Source organism: Schistocerca americana, chromosome 6 (genome assembly GCF_021461395.2).
Source record: "Schistocerca americana isolate TAMUIC-IGC-003095 chromosome 6, iqSchAmer2.1, whole genome shotgun sequence".
NCBI classification, from domain to species: domain Eukaryota; kingdom Metazoa; phylum Arthropoda; class Insecta; order Orthoptera; family Acrididae; genus Schistocerca; species Schistocerca americana.
Genome location: NC_060124.1, coordinates 311071289 through 311096142, shown reverse-complemented (window position 1 = coordinate 311096142; position 24854 = coordinate 311071289). Strand labels below are relative to the sequence as shown.

The following is a 24854-nucleotide window of genomic DNA, read 5'->3' as shown; positions in this document are numbered from 1 at the left end:
GGAGAACTAAAAACAGTAGCTGTGAGCAATCTATGAGTTAAGTTTCAACAAAATTTCAATATGATTAATTAATTAATTAATTAATTAAGTTTTCAGAGTACTAACTATGTGCAAGTATGCAAAGCTGCAAGTTTACCTTAAATCATTTCTTCGAATAACTCTTTCTAAAAATCTATAAATACTCTCATCTTATTCAGTCATTTCCAGAAAAATATTTAATTTTTAGCAGCTCAATTCCAGGTAAAAGTTTGTAACCATTCAGTTCCACGTTCGTTTTCCAACAGATCTCAACTAATACTCTCTCTGTGAGCACCCTCAGGCAGAGACGGTGTAACAACACAACCAAATATCGCGGATCAACATGGCTTGCTCTCAGAGGTATGCATATCGATTTATGAAAGTAAGAAGTTAACAATTCTGTGATGACCAAAGAGACAGAATACCGTAGAGAGGCAACACCGCGATTGGAGTGAAGCAAACTGAACTATCTGTCCGCCTTATTTTTGTAAGTCAAAATTAAGAGGCATAGTACATGATAGGACGTAAGGAAATTAGAAAAACTCGCCTAAAATAATAAGGTCACATACTCGGGTAAGCCAAACACTTGAAAGATCTGTGCTGGTGTATAACACAAATGAACAATACCACCAACAGATAAAATTTTTAAACAGGACGCACATGAAATGAGATATCTTCGTAGGTTTACTACTTTTGTGCGTGTAGTTACACAGTGCTCAAACTTTAGATATGATTTCGAAAAGAAAGTTCGCACATGTACTATCTCGATTTTAAAACAACCACAGAATTACGAGTGACTAAAATGAGGAAACTACAACCGTTTTCGACTGGCGTTCGTCTGAAATCGGTCACGTGACGTCCCACGATCGTTAATTTTGAGAAGATTCATCTTTTTTCGTTGTCTCCTTATTACGACTTGCGTGTTGTGACAGTACGCTATATCATGGCATCTGCGCATCCAAGATTTATCACAAACACGTCACTCTAGGAACGATTTATTGTAATTAAATGTGTCTTAACGACCCATTACTTATAAAAATCCTTGTCACTGTGGTCATGCGGTTAGAGAAGTGCAATAGGAGAATCGAAGGAAGTATGTTCCCATCCCGGTACATCCACTTTTTCCATCTTAGAACACATAAAGGGATTTTCTCATTCATGTAACAGAATTATATTATGTAACGTTCGATATTAACTGAAGGTAGGAGCATGCTTTGTGAGGAATGAGCTTTAGACTTTGTGACATTCTTAATACTAAAAACCGAAAACTGACGCTGCTGCGATTGAAACAACCAGCAGTGATTTTCATATTCTGTCTTGTCACAAATATTTGACCGGTTTTTGTTCCAGAATGTTTCATGATTTCAAAGGTTGTGATTAGGCAAGCATCTAATCTAATTGCTGCGAGTGAAACAAGCACAATGACATTTATATTGTTGCAGGTCACAAATACTTGGCTGTTTACTTGCAAATACGTTGCGATTTCCGGGGGTGTGAATGGTATGGCACCTAACAGAACAGCCTGAGCTTCTGCTAATAAAACGAGCAGAAAAGTTTATTTATAATGTTGTTTGTCACAAATGTTTAGCTGCCATCGAGGGCTTAACAACGCTTTCGTAAATATGCCGTTCAAGACAAATATTGCACCATACATCAAGCAATGGACGCCACGTGACCGATTTCTTAAAGCCAGTTGCATACAGCAGTACTTTCCCATTTTAGTCACTCGTACATAGTAACTTCCGAAAGTATGGAGGATAATAGTACTGTGCGGCACCGTAAGGAGCGATGAACAACCTGTGACACTCTCTCTACATACCCTCTAGCTCCAGATTGCTGTACACCTCACACAGTCTAAAATCTTTTTTATAAGGTGGTTGGAAGTTTCCCAGAGTCTCTTGAGGTAATCACGAAATTTCTAAATTTTGTCACGTTTACATCCGCCACCATTTCCTTTGCCTTTCCTTTTCTTGTCTTTTATGAAATTGTTAGTAAATAATATACATGTAGCATTATTTCAGTTTGTTTGCAGTGCAAGTGAAGTAAAAACTGAAAATAATAAATAATTTATAAAGTTTCCACATAATATCTCTATTCTCACTCACAGCAAGAATAGTATTTTTTCTGAACGCCTGACCATCTAAAGCTCTCACTAACGTCAGCTACATTTTGCGACTAGCTCTGCATATATCGTAAATTTGGACAAAATCGGTGACGCCAAGTAGACGCGGTCCCCTAGTAAGTGCGGAATACAAGGAGTTCAATCGTCCTCATTGCCAATCAACAGTCTGCTTGACTGAATTAAATAATATTCGAAAGTATCATTGCTAATAGGATGGTAACACAGAATTAAAAAAAAAACATGTGGCGATCACTTGTGCAAAAGAATCTGTCGTAACGATGCATACATGTAGAAATTACGTACACCAAACCAAGAAACGCTGCAAGACGAGGTGGCCGAGTAGTTAAGGCGTTGGACTGCTAATCCAATGTGCTCTGCACGCGTGGGTTCGAATCCCATCCTCGTCGAATGTTTTAATTCTTTGCGTGGTGACAACTTCAATTAGTCGCAGTTGGATGACTTCGTTCAAAGACTGATCGTATCACAAATAAGCTGTATAACTGACTGGTCCAGTTTACATTTCGTAAGGACATCTGCGCCGGCTTTAAATTCTATCCATCACTTTATTTATATACGTCCGTGGATGCATTTTCATTATACCATCTTAGTCTTTTTTTTTAACATTTCATGATAATTTAGTTCAGACAGCTTTTAATTTGGTTTCACCTTTTATTGAACGTGAAAACTTTTCGCCTGATTCTTTACCAAAGATTCGAAATGTATCGATGACTCGTGTTAACTAAATAATGACTCTACTTTTATGTTTTGGAAATTAACGTAAGTGAAATAGCCAAACACTACAGAAAAGCCGAAATCAACAAGACAGCAACTTACGCTCATAATAACATAAAAACCCTCAAATACAGATCAAACTTAAAAATTCTAGTATAATGAGTTAAGCAAAAAATGTAATTATACCTCGTTGCTACTTGCAAATAAAGTTTTTCCTGAAACTTCCTGGCAGATTAAAACTGTGTGCCCGACCGAGTTCGAGTCTCGGTCGGGCACACAGTTTTAATCTGCCAGGAAGTTTCATATCAGCGCACACTTCGCTGCAAAGTGAAAATCTCATTCTGAAAGTTTTTCCTGTTACCTAAAAGTGCGTATGAATAAGTTTTATATTCACTCTAACAAATTCCTGTAATACCGCAATTCTTCATGCAATGTTTGATTTTGAGCAATATATATATATATATATATATATATATATATATATAGTACGTATCAACAGGACATACAACGATATAGGCGAAATGAGTGCAAGCTGGAGCTTAGGTAAATAATTTGAATTTTCCTTCTTACTACCTGTGTATCACAAATTATACACGTAATTTATGCCTGGGATACTGAGTAATGATAACCCATTGGTAAAGGCAGTCAAAATAATTCTGAAGGTAAAGGGACCAGGTAGCTTGATGAAAGTCATTAAATGGGATTTTAATGTGTGTATCTGACTGTAATATACCGTAAACTAGGAGCACACTACTTAATATTGTGCTCCACATTTCTCACCAAACGGCAATATTTGTAAAATAAAAAAAAAGATTTAAATACATAAGCATCGGTATTTATGTTGATAATGGGCACTTGCTCTGTTTTTAGTGAAAATATATTACTATACCATTTAATATTTTCATTCTTTGGCATATGGTTATAATTTTGAAGACCGTTATGTTGATTTTTATCCTGGGTAATTTAGTGTAGTATTAGCAAAATTCTGCTGTACTTGAAATTTGATGTGGATAAATAAGTGGCTGTGACCAAAGTAGACTCTAGAAAAGCAGATTCACCGAATTTATTGAGATTCTCCTTTTAAAATAGTTTACTGTAGAAAAATACAAGATGATACAGATAAAATTTCAAATTTGTGATGTATGGCATCTGGCTCTAAATGTAGAAAAATGCAACTTAATGCAGATGAGTAGGAAAAACAAACCCATATATCCGAATACAGTATTAATAACGTGCTAGTTGACTGTCACGTCGACTAAATATCTAGGCGTAGCTTTGCAAAAAAATATGAAATGGAATGAGCATGTGAGGACAGCAATACGGAAAGTAAATGGTCGATTTATGTTTACAGGGAAAATTTAATGAAAGTTTGCATCTGTAAAGAAAACCGAATATAGGACTCTAGTACTAGCAATTGTCGATTACAGGTCCGCATCATTCTCATTAAAGCGAGACTTTGAAGCAATTCAGAGGCCGGCTGCTAGATTTATTATCGGTAGGTTCGAACAATATGCAAATAATATGAAATGTTTCAGGAACTCAAAAGGGAATCACTGGAGGGAAGGGGACATTGATTTAGAGGAGCACTATTGGGAAATTTCAGAGAACTGGCAACTGAAATGACTGCATAACGATTCTACTGTCGCCAACGTGAATTTCGCATATGGACTTTGAAGATAAGACTAGAGAGATTAAGGCCCATATGGAGCCATGTACAAGGTATTTTGCAATTCATATTACACACCTGTAGAGGAGAATTAGTAAATCAAGTTTTACATAGGAACACATGTCAGGGATCAACGACAATACAGAGCGTCAGAGTGATAGGCGCCGGCATCTGTAAATGTAAGTATGTGTGTGTGTACGTATAGGGTGACTCCATGATGTTACATACTTTCTAGGATCATGGTGAAGGAAAAATCTAGCAGTTTGAGGTAGGGAGCCCTGTAGCGGAGACGAACAAATCTAAAGTTATAAGCGAAAACCGAATAGTTCATGGTACGGGGACCCTTACTCAAATTGAAACATTTATCCCTCTCCACCGTCCTAGAAAGTTTGCAGCAATATCTTGGAATCACCTTGTGTAGACTTACGTTTACAGTCGCCAGTGCCTATAACTAACTCTCCCTATTGTCGTTGGATGACGTTTCTGAGCATGGGTTCCTGCGTAAAGCTTGATCTATTAAGTCCCATCTACAACATCTAGAAGTGTAAAATGAATTGTGAAACACCCTGTAGACAGTAGTGTCTCCCTCGCTTTGCTTGCGAGTGGAAGAGAAAAGGAAATAATTAGTAGCGGTGCAGGGTGCACAACGCCACGCACCATATTGTGGCTTGCGGACTGTGTACGTAGATGTACTGTTGTCCACCGTATTCTTAGCATCAGAAACTCAAGTCACACTGACTGAGCCATCTGTATCTGAGTACAGCCGACTGGGCGTGCGAAGAGTCAGAGCTAGTGCACAGTATACCCTCCTTTTCCAGCAATGCAGGCTACAATTATCCCATGTAGAGGATAGTATAGGCAACGGATGTCTTCTTATGGAACGTCTTGTTTTGCAGCATCTACATGGGGCCTCAATTGGGTCAGATTTCCTTTAGGTCTTGCACATCGCTCAAGATGCTGTTTCATCCAGTCCCAAATACGCTCCATGGGGGACAGATCTGGGGACTGTGCTGGCCAGGGTAGTTCACGAACTCCTTCGAGAGCACGTTGGGTATCACAGCATACATGTGGACGTGAAGTGTCATGTCGGAAAAGCACATCTCCTTGTTGGTGCACGAGTGGTAGTGTGGCGGGTTCAATGATGTTTTGGATGTACAACACTCTTTTCAAAGTTTCCTCTGAAATTACCACAGTAGAAAGACCATTGTAAGATATGATAATTAAATCAAAACCCTAAGCTGTCGACAGGCGTCGATATTCATCAACGGGGACAGTTGAAAATGTGCGCCTCGACTGGGACTCGAACCCGGGATCTCCTGCTTACATGTGAGTCACCGAGGGCACAGAGGATAGTGCCACCGCAGGGATTTATCCCTTGCATGCTCCCGCAAGAACCTCTTTCCCAACTTAATGTCCACACACTACATTCGTAGTGCCCCTGCCCATTACACTTATTACTCGCGGCAGACAATGTTACCGAGTCCCGTAAGAGCACAAAAGAAGGTCAATGGGCGGTTAGCCTTAACTATATGAAGATGGTATCTGTTCATTCGTACATGTTCGAACGCTGGAAGAAATATATGGCAGAACTGCACAAAAGAAACTTGAAGACAATATTGTGGATAGGGAAGAAGTGGGCGAAGATGAGATGGGTCACATCATACTGCCAGAAAAGTTTGACAGAATTCCGAAAGATGTAAAGTCGAAATAAGGGAACTTTATGGTTTCCCACTGACATCGTAATTTTATCACGTACAGAGAAAGATTTGGCAGATCTGTTAAAAGAATGGACAATGTCTTGATAAAAAAAGTTATGAGATGAACGTCAACAAAAGCAGAGCAAAAATGATGGTATATTATCGAGTTAAATGAAACCGTTCTGGGAGATTTAGATCATGAAGACACTAAAACTAGAATATGAGGTACGGTATTTGGCCAAAAAATAACTAGCGATGGACACAACAGAATATAAAATACAGACCGGAAAGAGTAGGAAAACATTTCTGAAAACGAGAACCAGGCGTATTGCCTTTGGATTTTGTCTCGATATCTGGACCGGCGTTTGTTTTATAACTTTTCTGATCTTCTGTCAGAACGAGAACAGTTTGGTGATCTCGGCGTAATGACTGTTTACGAGGGGCTTTCCGAAAGTAACTTTAGTCATTGTTTTCGAAAGAGAAGGTGTTACACCAGGTGATACAAACAAACGCCATATGAATCCACATCCAATGCTGATTCAATGACGGAAGATCTGTCAGCAGAGTACACACCACGATGGCAGACGGACGTGGGGTGACGAAGTGATCACCAACGGAAGAGCGTAGTGAATGCCTGCAGACTGTGTGTGTGGTGAAGAGGTCAGGTTTCGCCAAATGTTTGGTCGCTGTTGTTGCATATACAGAGAAGGAAGGCCGAGAATGGAGGATGAAAGTCGAAGTGGTCGGTCCTTCACATCCACGAATGAAAACCTGTACTGAGTTGGAACACGCCGTGCGACAGTTCTCTGCATCGCAGGTACTGCGTTTTTCTAGTCTGGTTCCTTCAGACTGATTGCACACTACATCAAATGTCTGTCGATGGTCACTATGTCGAAATATGGTGCAAGGTGTGTAATTCATAATGGCATGGTATATTTGTTTCGGCAATAAAGTTTCGTGCGCAAAACAGTGACGCAAATCACTTTCGGAACGACGTTCATACAAACCGACCAAAAAGGTCAAACAGTATCTAGGATTGGCAAACGATGAAAGGCACTCACTCGGAATGTCTGCACACCACCCACATGTGGAAATGTCTCTGTTGAATTAAGATGATCACTAGGATAACAAACAGTATTGTAGTTTGAGGCAGATAGAAAATCGGCCGTGGCGGAGCACGCACTGTGTGAGAAAGACCTCATAATCAAATTCGACAACATGCAGTATCTTGCTCTAATAGTTACCACGCCTGTCATGTTCTGGAAACCCACAGAAATCACAAAGATGACAACACCCTTAACAAGAAAGAAGAAAGCCTCAAATTGAAAAGATACTGGGTTCTTGTGCTGCTGGAAACGACCGTTGCAGGTAGAAAGAGGGCAGCAGTAATGATCAGGAAAAAGCTCTCAGACGGTGTGAACGCACATACTGTGTAATACTCACGGCCACGAGATCGCCAAGTTGTGATAGTATTGTGAGCTTTCCGACGATGGGACTTGCGACCTGTGACGTCAACGTGATGTTTACGGTCACAGAAATTTTGGTACTCTGTTTTCCGACCGTCAAAAGAAGCCACAACAGTGACGGAGGCCTTTCGAACCGTTTGGTAACTCCTTCACAATTTATCCTGTCTGTGGATTTGCTACACACATAGTACATACCTGTAGGCATATTTAAATGTTTTCTATTTATTATTTCCTTTTTATTTCTTATTATTTTAATTTTACCTTTTTTGTTTCTGGAGATTTGAAACCCCGAAAATCCTCTGATTGGTTACATATTCTAATAATGTCTTTTAGCTGATGTCAGTATCGATGTATCTTTTTCTTCTGTTGCGAAGAGGCACCCAATTGAATCTTTTTTTATTTCACATATAGCATTTACTGCTTTCTATTTCAGCTTACTGAACAGAAAGCATTCGTTCAGTTGTTTTCGATCTAGTGAGACATTCAGTTTTCCATGCCAAACTTTGACAGCATTTGTGGATCTGTGCCACTAATCAAAACATTAAACATTTCAATGGAAATGCTATAATGTTCCAGCCATTGCCTGACCTTATAGTCTGCGAATATCATGAGATTTTCTCCATTGGGCGCTTCTTCCATTATTACTATCCACACTTCATTAATACTATTTGGTAGAAGATGTGGCACTGCATCACACGTGCGGAAAATCAGTCTTACTTTTTCTCTGTTCCTGTGTTCCTTCGTTAGTTTCAGGTCTTTAATTTTCAGCCGCAGATTTTGATAGAAGTGAAAATTCCAACTGGAATGGTATGTTTCGGGGAACACCGTTTTCATAACTTCAATTGTAGTCATTTCAATGTCTAGCGCTATTTTTCAATCGAGAAAATTGTATTGTGTATTTTACTTTTGCCTACAAGCAATTTAAATAAAACAGGAAATATTTCGTCTCTCTTTCTGTGCTTCGGGTGTCAACTTGAATTATGTACAGTTGTTTTGGACGACTGTCAAATGTCCCGTTCATAAGAAAAGTACCATTTTCACAAAGGATTTTCTCCCATTCTTCCCAGCTGAAGTGCACGATTCTTTTATCATGAAGAGACCCATCGTCAGTTTTCAAGAAACAATTACCTTCAGTAAATTTCAAAATGTCTCCAGTCAGATGAATGACCGAACTAGTGTCAGGATAATGGGTTACCACAGTGGATTCCCTTCATGCTTTAATTAGTGAGGTCTCTGAGTTGTCATAATTTGGCATATTTGCAACGAATTCCAGAGCTTTATCTTGATCTTGTAAGTTCCTCCGTAAAAATGTGGAAAACAGGCACTGCCGTTTCTTCGTGGAACCTTTTCCTGCAGTTGTGCATTCGCTTCTTAATTTGCACATGTGCTTCGCAGGTGGGCGAGAATGTTGCTGTTCATCCATGTTTCTCTCACCTGCAATTTTTAATTGGCCTTAGCACTTACTCTATACGGAATTGACGCACAACAAACTCTTATACTCGTATTTTCTGTAAATCTGGTAGCGATGACCATAATTGAGAAGAGACAGCTTCCCTTTCGTCGTTGCAGTTATTTCAATTACTCACGATGTTTAGAACCCAAGTATCTTACGGCTACGGAACTATACGGAAACCAAGGCTGTCGGCGAGGGCGCTGTTACAACACATCCGTAGCTGGAGAGACTCTGGAAACGGGCAGTGGCAGAAGGGCTGATCGGAACCACGTGTGGCACCTACAAAAAGGTCGGGGCACCACTTTTGGAAAGCCCACGTAGCCAACTTCACTCCTTCGCCAGCGGTGGAAGGTGATTCTTCGACAATGTTAGCCACTGCTGTTTGTGGAACATCAGGAAAATCACTACACGAACGTCGGCCGAAGATACCAAGATACAGGCAGTATGTCAGCTGGTGGGCAAGAAAACCTCAACAGTTTTACACTGAGGCTCTGTTAGGGGGATATTTCAGGACTGTACTTGATGAACGACGGCAGAAAAAGCCCATTATATCTCTCTCTCTCTCTCTCTCTCTCTCTCTCTCTCTCTCTCTCTCTCTCTCTCTCTCTCTTTCTCACACCTTTCTGTCGTTGTTTCACGTTAAAGGGACCTGACCAAAATTCCTGAAACTTAAGCACCTATTCACCATCATCCAGTCTCATCGTATTTATGACAAGATAGATTGAGCTTTCCTTCGCGGGGGAATTCCAGCTACATGGATAGACTAGGCAACAACTGACAAGCACCTGTTAGACACAAACTCCCTGGCAGGTTAAAACTGTGAGTAAGACGGAGACTTGGACCGGGGACCACTAACAAGCAGTCACTCCGCTGCGGAACGAAAATTCATCCTAGAAACTGTGAGATATTTTCTATCAACTGAAGAGACATGCATCGAGACGACAGAAGAAAACATCTGAAAGATGTGGACGGCCTATCGACCGGTTGTTTCCCGACACTTGAGTGACCATTGAACTCTGAGGAAATGTCCATCGAAAAAGAGGGGGTTTTCTCCCATTATTCCCAGAACTTTAGTTACAGAGGATATCATTGCTAACAATGAAGCACTCATGTGGAGCCTACCTTGTGAAAGACTTGAGGAAATACACACTGAATGCGTGACGATGATGCGTCGAGTGAAAATACCGGCTTGCAAGCTGAAAAGATAAGAGCAACAAGCTGACGAGAGTCTTAATGTCGACTACAGGTCCTAACGACCTCAGTGACGTGTTGGTACCATCACATATTTTCTCATAACAATAAAGACATCTACACACAGGTATTCGAAAGGTCTGATGACTGTTGAAACCTCACAAATACAGGTAAATGCATAATCGATGTACAAGTAGTCACTTTATTACGATTTAGAGTTAGTGACCCAAATGTATCCATTGAGTGCATCACCACAATTTTTTTTACCCAAAAAAACACGTATGGAGTGCGTCCGTCCCTGGGGATGATAAACTTCTACCGACGTTTACTACACCGAGCTACTGAGGTTCAGGCACCAGTCCATGTGGTCTTCACCAGCCACAAAGCTTGTGGTTACACCCCTGGCACTTGGACTGGTGGACTACCAGCTGCGTCTGAGGCTTGCCAGACAAGTCTCGTGCAGGCCATCCTCCGTGTGTCCACATTTGCTTTGGTCTCAGACAAAAATACACATAAAAGGAAACTTCAGTGCTACGAAATGGCTGCGATTAGAGCTATGAATACGGTGTTCCCCGAAACATCCTATTTATTCTGGTTGTAATTTTGTCTTCAACCAATGACTGAAGAAGAAAATACAAGACATGGAACTAATGAAGGAATAAAGGGACAAAGTACGACCGTTTTACAACATGTGTCTGCAGTGCCACATCTTCAACCGAATATTGTTGATGAAGTGAGGATAGCAATAATGGGGATTGTGTTCACTGGAGAAAAGGTCATGGAATTCGCAAACTATATGGTCAATCAATGTTGGAAAGTCGTAGTATACAAAGTGAAATGTGTAATGCTTTAACCAGCGCCACAGGACCACGAATACTGTCAAAGCTTGGCATGGGAAATAAAAAGTCTGAACAAATCAAAAACATTTGAATGAATACCTTCTAATCATTAAGCTGAAACGGGAAGCAGTAGACACTATATGTGAAATTAAAAGAGCTTCTACCGGCCTCCCTCTTTGAAACAGAGGAAAAAGATACATAGATCTTGATGTAAGATTAAAAGAGATTATTAGAATAGGTAACGGCTCGTAGAACTTAACGATGATTAAAACCTGTGGCTTTCTTACAAACAACTGAGTGAGAAGTTTAAAACTCACGAAATAACACGGTAAGTTTAAAAATTTGCTGCAGTAATGTTGTAGAAACATAAAAGGTGAAAGAAAAAATAAAAAGGAAATAAAAAATAGAAAACTTTTAAATATGCCGACAGATATGTACTATGTGTGAAGCCAGCCAGAGAGCTGCCCCCACTTGCGTCTTCCTTTGACGGGCAAAAACCCCCACTGCTAAAATACGCTGAGGCGCCAAAGAAACTGGTATAGGCATGCGTATTCAAATATAAAGGTACGTAAATATACAAAATACGGCGCTGTGGTCGGCAACGCCTATGTAAAACAAGAGTCTGGCGCAATTGTTAGATTGGTTAGTGATGCTACATTGTCATGTTATCAAGATTTAAACAAGTCTGAACGTCGTGTTACAATCGGCGCACGAGCGATAGGACACAGCATCTCCGAGATAGCGACCACTTGGGGATTTTCCCGCAAAACCATTTTACGATTGTATATCATGAATCCGGTAAATCAACAAATTTTCGACATCGCTGCGACCAGAAAAAGATCCTGCAAGAACGGGACCACCCGACAACTAAAGACCATCATTCAAAGTGACAGAAGTGCAACCCGTCCGCAAATTACTGCGGATTTCAATGCTGGGCCATCAACAAGTGTCAGCATGCGAACCATTGAACGAAACACCATCGCCGGCCGGTGTGGCCGTGCGGTTAAAGGCGCTTCAGTCTGGAACCACGTGACCGCTACGGTCGCAGGTTCGAATCCTGCCTCGGGCATGGATGTGTGTGATGTCCTTAGGTTAGTTAGGTTTAATTAGTTCTAAGTTCTAGGCGACTGATGACCTCAGAAGTTCAGTCGCATAGTGCTCAGAGCCATTTGAACCATTTGAAACACCATCGATATGGGCTTTCCGAGCCGAAGGCCCACTCGCGTACGCTTGATGACTGCACGACAGAAACCTTTGCGCCTGGTCTGTGCCCGTCGACACCGACATTGGACTGTTGATGACTGGAAATAAATTGCCTGGTCGGATGAGTCTAGTTTCAAATTGGATCGAGCGGATGGACGTGTAGGCGTATGGAGACAACCTCATGAATCGATGGATCCTGCATATCAGCAGGGGACTGATCTTGCTGTAACGGTGTGGCGCGCGTGCAGGTGGGGTGACATGTGACCCCAGACATGTCTAAATACGACGTACGTAATTATCCTGTCTGATCACCTGCAGCCATTCATGTTCATTGTCCATTCAGAAGGACTTAGGCAATTGCAGCAGGCCAATGCAACGCCCCACTCGTCCAGAATTGATATAGAGTGGCTCCAGGATCACTCTTCTGAGTTTAAACACTTCTGATGGCCACCAAACTCCCTAGAAATAAACATTATTGAGCATTTCTGGGATGTCTTGCAACGTGCTGTTCAGAATAGACCTCCACCCCCTCGGTCTCTTACGAATTTCTCGACAGCCCCGTGGGATTCATGGTGTGTATTCCCTCGAATACTACTTCAGACAGTAGTCCTACATGATATTAGGCAAGTGTACCAGTCTCTTTAGCTCTTCAGTGTGTATGTAGTCGGTGACACCACGCTGACATCACATGTCGCAAAGCACATGGTCGGAAAGCCCAAAACACTCTGGAGTCGATCACGCGGCCGTGGATAATATGTATCTTCACACCAACGTTTGAGGACTTTTCCATTGTCATTAGTGCTGTAATTCTCCTCCGACCGCCTGCAACACTCGTGTAAGCGGCACGAGAAACCGGACTCCGTTTACCGTGAGGCTTTCTTCTTTCTTGTTTAAAATATTGTCTTGCTTGTGAATTTCCATGACTTTCCTGAACAGAACTGGTGTTGAAGCTCTCCTATAGGGCGAGAAACTGCATGTTGCAGAATTTTATTAAGTGGGCAGTCTCAAGATCCTCTTTGATCTTCTTGGTCGATTTGTTTGAGCGATGTTCCGAAAGTGATTTTGGTCACTGTTTTCCACACAAAACTTTATTGCTGAAGACAAAAATACACCATGGCATTATGAATTTCATACCCTTGACTATTTTTCATCAGTCACCATCAACACAGACATTTGTCGTAGTGTGCAATCAATTGAAAGAATCACTGTGGAAAGACCCAACACACATGGTCCGCAGACGTTCGCGGATGGTGGACACACTGGTTCCTCCTCTGCTGTCACCTCTTCCGTCAATGAACCAGCAAAGAATGTGGAGTAGATTCTTATGTCGTTTGTGTCACCTGGTGTAGCACCTTCTCTTTCAAAAACAACGACGAAAGTTACTTTCGGAAAGCCCCTCGTATAGAGTCTACGCCAAGGTCACCGAGCATCAATTGTTCTTGTGCTGGCAAAAGGTAAAAAACTACTAAACAAATGTCTGTCCAGATATAGAGACAAAACCCACAGACAAGATGTCTATTTCCTCTTTTATATATATTTTCTTGCTGTAGCTGGTCTGTAGTTTTTAGTCTGTTTTGTCCATCACAATTGTTTTTTTGCCAAATACCGTATCTCACACTCTCATTTTAGTGTATTTTCATTATCTAAATCCCCCAGCACCGCTTCATTTAACTCAGCAACACAGCATTACACTTTTCTGCTTCTGTTGCCGTTCATCTCACAACATTCTTTCGAGACACTGTCCATTCGTTCAGCTGACGGAATTACGATGTCAGTGGAAATCCGTAAAATGGTTCCAATGGCTCTGAGCACTATGGGACTTAACTTCTGAAGTCATCAGTCCCCTAGAACTTAGAACTAATTAAACCTAACTTACCTAAGGACATCACACACATCCACGCCCGAGGCAGGATTCGAGACTGCGACCGTATTGGTCTCGCGGTTCCAGACTGTAGCGCCTAGAACCGCTCGGCCACCCCAGCTGGCGGCAATCGGTAAGATCAAAATCTTCTTGGTCGGTTTGTAAATAGTCTTTGCGCCAGGACCACCGAGCATAAACCGCAATCGCGCTGACGAAAGGTCAGAAAAATCGTTAAACGCCGGTCCAGAAAAGACAAAAGCCACAGGCAATACGACGAATTTCTTTCTCAGAAACGTTTTGCATGCTGGTGCCAGTCCGTATTTTGTGATCTCTTCATTTTATCCGTCGCTAGCCATTTTTATGGCCAAAACCTGTACATCCTACTTTGTCATTCGGTAATCCAGATCCTGCGATGAAGACTTCATGGTGTTCTTTTTTCATTTTCTAATAGTGTATTAAAGAAAATGAGAGTACCAACCTTGGAGAGCTCCTAGAATTAACGAATCTCTTGTATAATCTTCCCAGTCTGTGCCACAGAACCACACCCTCTGAAACTAATGCTACGAGTATGAATGGACTAAATTAAACTATTTTAAAAGCAGAGTACCCTTAAGTTCGGTGAAATTTGTTTCTTTTGCTAGCATCCACATATTCATGAGCAGCAGATTTCAAGGGCAGCTCAGTTTTGCAAATACATTAGATTATGCAGGACAAAAACCAAAATAACTTTTTAAAAAAATATAATCATATTGCAGAGAATTAAAGTATTAAATGGAAGAGCGTGTTTCCATTAACAATTGAACAAATGCCCGTTATCGACATAAATACTGCTGCTAACATATGTAGACCTGTTTGAGGTTGCCAACATTGCTGACTGGTGACAAATGATGAGCACATTATTAAGAAGACCGCTCGGTTAGTTACAGTATGTTACACGTGGAGACAAATTAAAATTGTGTTCAATTGGTTTTTATCCTGTTATTCAGTCGTATTTACTCACAGAATTACTTTATTTCATAGCTTATTTTCAGTGGTCTATCATTCAGTATGCAAGGCTTAATTTACGTTTATTATCATTTGCGATATATAAGTAGTTATGAGGAAAATTCAGATTATGTAATTAAATTGCATTCTGCACTCATTTTCGCCTGTATGCTTATATGTCCTGCTGATGCGTTTACACAAATAACGTACGTAGTACTGAAAGAAAAAAATATACCCTGCATAAAATCTTGTTACATCGAGAATTGCGGCATTACGAGGATTTATTTAAGTGATTATAAAACATTTTCGTACACATTTTTCTCTAACAAAAACACTTTGTTAAATAGCAACGTGATAAAATTACTTTTTTTCATTAGCTACTTATATATGAACATTTAATTTCGATCTGTATTTATGAGCTTTTATGTTGATTACTCTACCCAAAGTTAGTGGCTTGTAAATCTCGGCTTTTCTGTAGTGTTTGAGTCCTTCACTTATATTAATTTTCAAAGCATATAACGCCACGTGACATTCGCTGACTAACCTGATAGTGAAGAAAAAAATTAGACGAGAAATAAGCAAAATGTTGGGCGGACCAAATTAAAGGTATCTGAAGTGAACTTTGATGTGTAAAACAAAACATAGCGGACTAAGACTATATGTTAATATGTAATGAAGCATTTGCAAATAAAAAAAGGGAGAAGTAACTTACAGTTGCCACAGATGGCTCCATACGAAATCTGAAGTGGACCAGTTAATAGCGCAGTTGATTTGTGGTACGATGAGTCTTCAGGAGAAACTGTTTACGAAGTCGTCCAAAACGCACCATTTACAAAGCTGTCCCCACTTAAAAACATTCGACGAGGATGGGATTCGAACCCACGCGTGCAGAGCACATTGGATTAGCAGTCCAACGCCTTAACCACTCGGCCACCTCGTCTTGCGCCGCACGGGCGTCCAACTACGTATTTTCTACACAAAGTAAATTTCGTGACGGCAGAACTGATTTGTACAAGTGATCGCCACCGTATTTTTTTAACTCTGTGTTATCATCCCATCATTAATAACATGTTCGTAGCCGATGTAACTCAAACGAGTAGAGACTGTGACTGGCAGTGAGGTCAACACACTTTATTTTGTTTCGCACTTACAAGAGCGCCTAATTGTCATCACCGATTTTGTCGATATCTGAGGTATATCCACGCTTGGCGCCAAATGAAGCACACAGTAATAGGAGTTCCAGATGCTGAAGTGTTTAGAGAAATGAGCATTCTTGGCGAAGTGGGTGCGACATGACACTTTCGTGTTAGCGAAAATTCCACTGAGCGGTTGGCGCAGCGGAAATAAGCCTAAATAAGGCTTACTATAATGCATTTATTAATAATTTTATGTAAGATATGAAAAGGAAAGACATAAAAGATATGATGATCGAATACGTGGGGGCAAAATATAGGAATTTCATTATTTCACCAGAATGTGAGAAATTAACAAAAAAATTATACAAACAATATTTGAGTGATTTAATGAAGTGCGGGAGGACAAATAAATCAAAGTATTCGACGAGATTTTTCCAAGATGAAGGATCGCCATCCTGTAGTATTGAAGTGACTCTCTTTCGCCCCCTCTCAACGCACCAGCTACTGTAATCCTGCGGTGTCTATATCGAAAGGCAAAGAATTTGAGCTCGTCTAGAGATAAAAGAAAATCACATCCCGAGAAGAATTTATCAAAATACATTCCAGTGGAGATATTTGGTGAATCAATACGTTACACGTTGTTTGCTGCTACACTGTTCGAGGAGAGACAATCTTTAATGAATATAATCCAAGTTTTTTTTCTGAAGAAACTTTAAAAAGTCGGCGTTTATAATGCTTGCAAAGCGCAGAGAAAATTTCTGCTTTCGCTACTTTTTTGGATGAGTATTACACTGGCACATGTAAGTCATCAACTGTAAAACAATAGAAGTTTGTATGTAACTAATTTGCTGGTCACGAGTAATCCTTACAGCTCCTACCTTGAAACTTATTTGCAATCGCACATTTTCTTTGATCTTTCCTTTTGACGCCCTTTATGAAAGTAGTAATAAGTACAATATATTTCGCATTATTGCAGTTTATTTGCAGCGTAAATAACACAAAAATTTGAAATAAAAAGTTTACGCGTATAAATTCGACCACACGGTCCTCTGATTACTATTCTGTACCCGTTTCGATGTGCCAACCAGTGCCTGGATATTACTCTAGTATAAATGGCTCATGTCTCTCGGCTATGCAGGGTGTTGGGAAAGCTCCGTTACAGACTTACAGAAAGGAGTAAGTATATAATACGCTGAATTGGAACAGACGTCCAGAAACGTCATTCGACGACGTTGTACAGCGTCCTAGTAACATGTGTCGGCGCCTCTAAACGTATGTATGTATGTACAGTGTCATTCCGTCATGTTACAAACGTTCATGGTGATGGAGGAGGATAAATGTTGCAAGTAACCTGTTCATATGTTTGTATGTTGCACTCAGCATCATTCAGTAAGGTTCAATTTTTCAGGAGTTTAAGTATAAACGTTTAAGTTTCAATGTGTATTTGAGGTAGGAGACCATGGTCCGAAAACAACTGCGTCGAAAGTTACTAGCGAAAATCGTTCTGACGCCTTTGACAGTGGAATACACGTACCGGTACTGTTGCTAAGAACGTCATGTATGCAACGTTGAGAGGTAGTAGTATGGACCAAAAACAAAAACTAGTAAACATGTGCTCTAAAATGCACACCTTAAGAGCTATCAGCACTTTCATCTTCACTAGTGTGAAACATCTCAACTGCGCAAGTAATCGTAGCTCAAAATGTAAGCGTTTTAGACCCCAAGTTTACTGGACTTTGTTCATTTTGTTCCATTCTACCATCTCTGAACGTTGCATACCTTACATTTTTAACAAAAACGCTACCGGTACATATACTTTGATACTCTGTAGCGTCCTTGGAATACGTTTCCGGACATAGGTTCCTATTCAAAATATGTACTCTTACTTACTCCCCTCTACTACTTCCAGAAATTTGTAACGGGAATTTTCGAACATCCTGTGTAGAGCTACCACTTCTGTCACTTTCATTTCTGGAAAAGCTCTGGACGTACCAGAAATTTTGACGAAATCACTGATAACGAGTAGGCGCGATCCCCATGTTAGGAGAAATTAAGAACAAAACGTTAACACATTCCCCGACAGAGACCATTATCGAGTTAGAGGAAAAATACAAAGCTACATGGTAAATTGAACTTTATTAAAATAGTAAATAGTTGATGAATGATTATATTACAACCGGCTTCGCTGCGTTGAAGTAAAATCTTCGGGTGGTTCTACATGTTAAGGTAAACATACTTTCAATATATACATTTAAAAAAATTAAGTACCAGCAATAAAAGCAAACGTAAATAAAAGCACAGTAGAGTCACATTGATCACCTTCCCCCTCCCCCACCCCTCACCCCACAAATCGTTTACAGTCACAGAATACAAACTTATGAAGAGTGGAAGCCGTCACCAAATAACAGGCAAATGAATGGAACGAATAGTGCAAGCGATGGGGCACTACGGCAAAAAGAACTGTGGTTAATGTAATAAATGTGGTTAAAGGAGTACAAATAAGGAGTATCAAATAACATACCATCAGTGGAGCATCTGTTTGACAAACACAGCCCATTAACCAATACCGTTACTACAAAGATAAAAGCTCCCAAGAGGATAAAATTGTGCAACATTAAAATCGGGAAGGGAGAAGTTAATTAAGCTGTTGGGTCCACAAGTACATCGACGACGAAATTGAAATGCAGATGAAGGACAAACTTATTAAAAACGTTATGAGGTTGTAAACTTTATTTAAGACACCAGAAACCACTAAAAACCAAGGATAAGAAGCATATAATAGGGGACCCCATTTGTAAAGGCAAACCTAGGAACGAGAAGGACAGAGCACTTAACCGCCTAAGATAACTTGAATGTCCAAACCTATGAATATGCGAAAGTCACATACCGTGAAGTTGATTGCCTAGAAGATACAGTACTGCAGGCAGCCAGCGGTATACTGAACTGGCGGGGATCGCCATTAGACTGGAGGCGCTAGTGTGCGGTGGAAGACAATTCGTGATAGGCGCGGCGGGATTTTGAACTACAAATGAGCGCCGTAACAGTGGGACATCGTATCTAGGTTGCTTGGTTGATTTTGGACGAAGTACCAAACAGCGAGATCATCGTCCCATCGGATCAGGCAAGGATAGGGAAGGAAGCCGGCCGTGCCCTTTCAAAGGAACCATCCCGGCATTTGCCTGAAGCGATTTAGGGAAATCACGCAAAACATCATCAGGTTGGCCGGACGCGGGTTTGAACCGTGGTCCTCCCGAATGCGAGTGCAGTGTGCTAACGACTGCGCCACCTCGCTGGGCATATCTAGGTACTAAAGAACATACTAAAAACGAAGACGTCACTATCATCAGCGTAGCTTATTGTACTAGTTGGAATGCTAGAAATATAAATTGTGACGGAATAGGGTACCAAAAGTGAATACAAAAGTCGTGGGATCCTAGAAATTACGTTTCACTTTTCGAACAATCAAAATTGCTTAGAATATCGCAGAGTCTTAGCTCGATTTGATTATTTAAAGAATACAATGGGAGTGAGTTTTTACTGCGAACAGTTTCAAGCTCCTCAAGGATGTTGAGAATCAAGCCTTTCTCCTGACGAGGACTGTTACTTCACACAAAAAGATGGGCTGGCAATGGGATTTCCCTTGGCCTTTCGTTTAGCTAACGTTTTCATTGTTAATGAAAACGTGGCGTCATGGAAAATTTTCCCCACCCTACCGAAAAAATAGTGCTGTGGTGCAGATACGTCGGTGACGTTTTGCTACCCCACGACAGCAATAGTGTCAATAGTGATCGGTTTTTGGATAAATTAAATAGCATCCACCGGAATATTCAGTTTACCACGCTACACAGTGTGTCGGGTTCACTTCCTTACTTACTTAGATCTCATGATCACATTGCTGGATTCCATTATCTCCTTTGGCATTTGTGGAAAACCTACATCCACGGGCTCAGAAATCCACAGTACAGTGGTTTATCGTCTCAATCATAAAATGGCCGCTTTTAGAGTAATGCTAAACAGGATGCATGAAGTGCCCTAATCTGGTGAGACATTCGAAAAGGAGTAGTAGGTCTAAGTCATTCAAGTCATGCTTTGCGTAATGGTTACAGTGCCGATTTCGTTATAATATTAATAAGGACATTTTAATGAAAAGAGGTTCTAATCCGAGATCTGTTCGTATTTATGGCATTACTTTCCAGCCTATAGTTAACACCTCTGAATGCCATGGTTACCATAGGTTTCAGTACTATGGTAAGATTTCGGGGAAGATTGGTGCCAGTCTCGTAGCAAAATAAAGCTCCCCTGCGTATTTTATACCTCAGACCACTGGTTATCAGTACAGACACATAGAAAGTTCTACAACTTGTAAATTTTATGCGCCCGGTGTTTGCGGTAACCAATGTGGTCATTGTCAAATGAGGTACATCTGTCTGACTGGTAGTCTTTTAATACATTGGAGCTCAAACTCCCGCGGCGCCTGTCACGTGTTGGGGTCCTCCACCGCACACTAGCGCCTCCGGTGTTCTCGCGATCCCCGTCAGTCCAGTACACCGCTGACCGCCTCCCCGTACCTTACCCTCTCGGCAATCAACTTCACTGTATGTCAGTTACGTGTATTGATAGGTTTGGACATTGGAGCTATGTTAGAGGCGGTTCAGTAAGCTGTCCTTCACGTTCCTACATTTGCCTTTCTAAATGTAGTTCACCATAATCTGATGTTCATTCTCGTTTTTTTAAAATTATTATCATCATTTATTTTATGGCCTTCATTGGACCACTCTAGTCAAAAGTACAAAGTTGTAAACAAGTTGTTACACAGGGATACAATTTGGCTCAACAATAACTTAATATGATATTTAGGTAATATAATTATTAGAGTCTATTCTTATATGAAAGGTGTTTTGTTCTTCTGTCTGCCCAATATTTCTTCATTCTTTCAGATATTTTCTTTCTTTCTTCATCTGAGCCCACTCTTCCTGTACTCCTTTTATTCATTTTCATTTTTAGTCTGGTTTGCGGGTCTTGCAGTATTCTGGTTTTCTCTGTCTTGTTTTTTAGGTCATCTACTGTAATTTGGAGTTCTTTCATATCTTCCTTAATTTCTGTGATCCATTTAATGTCGCTCTTGCTATTCCACAATTTTTGTATTATTTATTTACTAATTCTGTTTTCTGGATTTCTCATCAGACGTCCAAAGAATGAGATGCTTTTCTTCCTGATCGTGCTCATGACTGGCTCTATTTTCTTATGTACTGTTTCATTTGATGCTATTCTCCAACGTCCATTTCTTTTATACTGTTTGTTTATACATGTCCTAATTCTTCTTCTTTCTATTTTTAGTATTCTGTCAATTTCTGCTGTATTAGTTGTTTTGAAGATAGTTTCAGCTGCATACGTTATTTCTGGTTGTGTAACTGTTTCATAGTGTTTTAATTTTGCATCTATAGATAGGCTTTTTTTGTTGTATGTAGGTTTGGTAATGTAATTTGCGTAGTTCAGTTTTTTTATTCTATTCTGTCATGATGGCTTCTCATTTAGATTGTACGTTATTATTTCGCCTAAATATTTAAATTTATCAACAATTTTGATTTCCTGTTCTCCTATTGTAATTTTGTTTGCAAGTGGTGGATCAGTTAGCATAATCTCCGTTTTTTCAAATGATATTCTAAGGCCTACTTTCTCTGCTATTTCTTGTAGTGATTTCACTTCTTGCCCGGCTTCTTGAACGGTGTGGGCTAGGAGAGCAAGATCATCAGCGAATCCCAAGCAGTTTAAGCTAATATCATCTTTTGCACTTCCAGTTCTTATCATTTTTGGATTGTGCTTGTACCATTCTCTCATTATGTATTCCAGTGCACAGTTGAACAGTAATGGTGATAGGCAGTCACCTTGTCTTAAGCCTGTTTTTATGAGGAATGGTTCCGAAATTTCTCCTCTAAACTTCACTTTTGATTTGGTGTTGGTTAGAGTGAGTTGTATTACTTTAATTAGTTTTGGATGGAGTCCTAGATTTCTTAAAATTTTTAATACTGAAGGTCTGTGGAGACAGTCATATGCCTTCTTAAAATCTACAAATGTTATTGCCAGAGGTTTGTTCCGTTTCTTGTAGTATGCCATAATCAATTTTAAACTAATTATCTGCTCTGCACAGCTTCTCCATGGTCTGAAACCCCCCTGATATTCCCCTAACTACTGTTCTAATTGCTCCTTGATTCTTTCCTATAGGATCTTGGATAGAATTTTGTATGTGCAATCTAAGAGGGAGATTCCTCTGTAGTTCTCTGGGTTGTTCTTATTTCCCTTTTTGTGTAGTGGGTGGACGATAGCTGTGGTCTAATGTTCGGGGAATCGTCGGGGAATCGTTGTTACCCAAATTTTTGTTAGAGCCATGTGTAAGGAGGTCTTGACTGTGTCACTTGTATATTTCCACATTTCAACAAAAACCTGATCTTCTCCACATGCCTCTCGGTTTTTACTAGTTTTTGATGTCTTAAATTAAGTTTATATATATATATATATATATATATATATATATATATATATATATATATATAACTCCGCCTAAGCCGGTCCCAAGCCCGGTTGTAAAAGGAGGAGGGGGAGGAGTAACACCTCGTAAAAAAACCTTGGTTCACCTGGCCCGGGTGATAGTACCTTGTGAGGGTCCCTTGCCAGGGATACGGCGAAGACCTCAACGGTAGTGAAGACGGAGATGAAGATCATCGGTACGGCGGAACTGGCGGAAGAGGCAAGCATTATCAACAAGATAAAGCATATTGAAAAGCCCAGACACGTCTGTGTGGCAACCACCGGTACTCTGGCCAGCGTCTGTTCACCATGTGAGGTGCGGCTGAACACCAAGCTCCAGGAACTAACAATCCCTGGTTCTAACTACCCAGCATTAGCTGGAACTTAATTACAAGCAGTATGATTCGTACAAGTAAAATTAATATTACCCCAGGTGGCCAATCCACTCGCCCTGTGGCGACAACCAAGCTATCGGATTCTGGGGAGCTTGGGCTCGTACGACAGAGAAAGTCGGAGTTCTCTAGTAAACGTCCACGAAAGTCCCATACATTTATTGGCACTTTTAACATTCAGACACTAATTCAGACAGGCAAACTTCATAATCTTACAACAGAACTCAACAAACAGAAAATTCAAATCCTTGCTCTCCAAGAGACCAGATTCACTGATTCAGAAACAATAGACTACAACAATTACCGTATCTTTAAAAGTAAAACAGACAAGAAAATTGGCAAAGGAGCTGCAATATTTGGCATGGCTTTTATTGTAAATAAGGACACCCTTGACTCTGTTATAGACATGAATCAAATCAGTAACAGACTAATGACCATGCGAATCAAGCACACCAACAAAATATATACATTTATTAATGTTCATGCACCTACCAACATTGCCAACAAAAAAGAACCGGAGAAGACAGAAAAATTTTGGGAAAAACTCGAAACTGAAATGTCCAAAATTCCAAAGGAGGATGTAAAAATTCTTCTAGGGGATTTCAACGCGCAAATTGGCAAAGAGAGGAAATATAAAAAAACAGTCGGTAATTACCCTGCACACAAATTCACAAACAAGAACGGCATGAGACTCATCGAGTTATGTCAGCAAAACAACCTAAAAATCGTGACAACATCACTTGGAAAAGACCCCAAGAAACAAAAAACATGGAGATCACCAAACCTTCAGCTTGGTGAATTTCAAATAGACCATGTTGCGATCTCCTATGACTTCCAGAAAGAAATACACGACGTTCAAGTCCGCAGAGGGGCAAATATAGATTCTGACCACTACCTTACCAGAGTTAAAATTAAATTCACTCCAAAAAGGAAACGCCAAAGGAAATCACCACTAATTCCCAAATTTGACTTGAAAAATATCAAGGAATCAGAAATTACAGAAGCATGGGATAAACAACCAACAAACAACTGGAAAGATTTCCGAACGAAAATTATACAGAAAGCAAGAGATTTGATTCCGTTAAAGAAAATATCCAAGCATCCATGGTGGAATTCGAATTGTGATAAGGCATTAGAAGAGAGACAACAAGCCTTTTTAAATTACAATTGTGACAAATCAGAAACCACACAACAAACATTTTTCAAAGTGAGAAAACAAACAGCTAAAATACTTAGACAAACTAAAAGAAAATACCTTAATGAACAGCTAAACACAATTGAAGAAAACTTTAAGAACCACAACACTCAAGATTTTATAAAATATTCGCAAATCAAATCAAAGGATACACTCCACAAAATCTCTGCTTCCGGAAACAGAATGGAAAATTGGCACTAACTAACAAAGAAAATTGCCAAGAACTAGCTAAATATTTCTCACAACTCCTAAATTGCCCACAACCAAGTACAAGATTCCCCAGATTACAACCAGAACACACGAATGAGACTTCACTACCACCATCTCAAGAAGAAATTTATAGTCACATTAGAAAACTCAAAAATAATAAATCA

At 40.1% G+C, this 24854-nt stretch overlaps 2 non-coding genes across 2 annotated transcripts; one reads left to right on the top strand and one right to left on the bottom strand.

Moving 5' to 3' along the window:
- The first annotated feature begins 2465 nt into the window (after positions 1-2465).
- On the top strand, positions 2466-2547 carry Trnas-gcu. The gene has a single exon. It is a non-coding gene; the product is annotated as a tRNA-Ser (tRNA).
- Positions 2548-16090: 13543 nt separating this feature from the next.
- On the bottom strand, positions 16091-16172 carry Trnas-gcu. The gene has a single exon. It is a non-coding gene; the product is annotated as a tRNA-Ser (tRNA).
- Between the last annotated feature and the right edge of the window lie 8682 nt (positions 16173-24854).